Raw genomic sequence first — 2,693 nt, forward strand, 5'->3', positions numbered from 1 at the left:
GAAATACATATACTACATAAAATGCAAAGAAACTAATCTAAATGACATATTGGCAAAAATACCAAACCCCCAAACTAGACATTTATGCATCCCACGATTTCATGCACTTACTCATAAGTCGTGTACTTATGCATAAGCCATTGTTATAAGCCTCAACATATATTCTGTTTTCTAGACTAAGATTTTGCATATCCTACGTATGTTTGAGAGCTTTTTTCAATGTTGTATAATGCTTCCTTTCGAAATAATACATACAAAACACAGCAAGTAGTAGTGTTGATTATTAATTTCAATAATGAAAAGAATGAAGAGGAACCAAGTACCCAACTCTGCAAGGGGTTTGGTCTTCAAAGTGGAAATGCTCAAGACCCTTCCAAGGCCTAGGGTGTTATTGGGTCCTCATTCCCAAGAGAAGAGTCTAGTTGGGGATTCATCAGCAACAAGAGCCAACCCAAATTAGGTCATGACATATTTGGTGTACACAGAATCACCTTGTGAGACAACTAGACATAGAGATAAGAAATACCCCTCGTTTTATAGAGAATACAACCACTGTATTCCACCATCCATATCGATTGTAATATTGGTCCTTGGTAGAGTGAAGTTTTGCAACAACTCTATGACTAGCATGTTTACACAATTCCTCCAATGGTAATCCTCATTGAAGTAGAAACCAATAAACCCTAGCTTTCAACTATCCTTGGCTCTGGGATGAATCCCCTTGCTCAATGTGAATATTTCTACCATCATCTGGACTCGGTGGAATGACCTTCTTGCCTTTGCTTAAGAGTCTTTTGAATGAACGGAGCCGAATGCTGGGGGATTTAAGCGATTGCCCAGTTGGCGAAAACATCTGTTGGTCATCGCTGCAGAGTAGCCTGGGAGAAGAAAAACTGTCCATTCTTCGGGGTATATCAATGATGATTTTGTCGAGGGTTTTACGAGAAGTCGATGTCGCCCCTTGGTCGAAGACCACGAAGTTCGACATGGAAGAAACCCTGTTTTGGGTTGCCCAGAAAAGCATGTGGGTGGGATAAGTTGGAGACTGCAGAACCTCTTCATGTCTGCACGAAGGGCAGAGGTCGGATTCCATGGAAATTGATGTGTTTCTCTCTAAAACGGTGGGTAGAGACACCTGATGATTTGTTTCAGAGGCGCCTGCCAACATTGTGTCCTCGTTGCCTATTAGAACCATGACAGAATCGACGATCATTTCGGGCAAGGCACTGGTTCGATGCAAAAGACAAGTCAAGTGTGAGTGGAGCCACATGTTGATGCAATTGATGTGAAATTTGTGGTGGCATTTAGGGAGTTGCCTCGCCTTCTCGTTCTCCTCAAATTTGTGCAAATAGACGGTGCATTCAAGCCCCTCTTTATGATTCTCCTACTGATAGAACACAGGAATAACTTCTATATCCGACTTGCTAAGGCCAACTCTTTGGAGCCTTTTGGGATCCTTATGTTCAATAAAGTCAAGACAACAGAGTTAGAAAGAACCCCTACGCCAGAAGAAGTAACACGTGTAGATCTGTACACCGAAAACGAAGAGAACGATTGCGATAAATAGAATGGTGATAATAATGATTTTGCTGCTAATGGTCATTGTAATCGAGTAATTCATTGTATTACCCCATAATATTTATCATTCCTGGTGAGGTTATTAGTGAGAATCCATGGCTAGAGACGAACTTGACATTGAAATCTTTCTCAATGATTGTTGTGATTCTTCAATGCTTGAGCCTACTTAGAGGTTGCCTTATATGCAAAAGAACATGTGATGAGAAGGGGAACACAAGGTATATGGAGTTAATAGGTATGAGAAGATGGAGGGAACCCTCCTCCTATTGCTGCTTCGGCTCGACTATGAGGAACGATGTTGGGTTGAGGGTTTCAAAGGCCAAATTTTATGCAGGCGAGAGTTGGGCTACTCCTCCGGCTTGACTCCGAGGAATGATGTCGGGATGAGGGCTTCAAATCGAGGATTTTGTGCAGGTGGGAGTTGGGAGGCTGGGCTAGAGAGGCGTCAGGCAGAGGCGGTGACGTTACAGAGGCATCGGGTGGCAGAGGCCATGGATAAATTTTGGGCATGTACGCAAAGTGATCCATTCAAATGGTGCCATGTGTCATATTTTTATTGGCTTGAAGGACGAAAATGAAATCTTTTGATTGGTGGGGTGAACAGTGTTTTCCCACCCCAATCCAGCAAAGAAAAACGCCTATTGGTGTAATTAGTAAGGTTCATTAATATAATTTCAATAAAATAATTTAATATTAATAATAATATTTTATATATAATAATAATAATATTTTTTTTTTAATTTTGAAAAATATGAAGCATAATTAATGTTGACACCTAATCCTCAACGGATGGGTGAACTGGAACGTGAACAGTCATCAAGAAGATGAACTGATCCGTTCCATTCCTGTATATAAATGATAGTTAGCTAATGAATTAATATATCAGTTTTTCTCTGACCATTCTGGAGTTACCCTGGCCTGACATGGTATCAGAGCGCAGGTCCCAGGTTCTTAAAATAGCTGTAACTCCTTCATTTCTGCTGTTGTCCTCTGTCGTTCTGCCACTGCCTCTGCCTGAACGTTACAGAGGCGCCAGTGAATCGTTTGCCTGGCTATAACACCTCTGTCTGCCTGAAACGTTAGTCTCTGCGCATTGATTGTCTGCCTGAAACGCA

At 41.4% G+C, this 2,693-nt stretch overlaps 1 pseudogene; it reads right to left on the reverse strand.

Moving 5' to 3' along the window:
- Nucleotides 1–694: 694 nt before the first annotated feature.
- LOC149167946 (RING-H2 finger protein ATL3-like) lies at nt 695–1,603 on the reverse strand (annotated as a pseudogene).
- Between the last annotated feature and the right edge of the window lie 1,090 nt (nt 1,604–2,693).

This window comes from Pinus tabuliformis, chromosome 5_1 (assembly GCF_031772625.1).
Source record: "Pinus tabuliformis cultivar Carrire ecotype Pingquan chromosome 5_1, CPIR1, whole genome shotgun sequence".
Taxonomy (NCBI): domain Eukaryota; kingdom Viridiplantae; phylum Streptophyta; class Pinopsida; order Pinales; family Pinaceae; genus Pinus; species Pinus tabuliformis.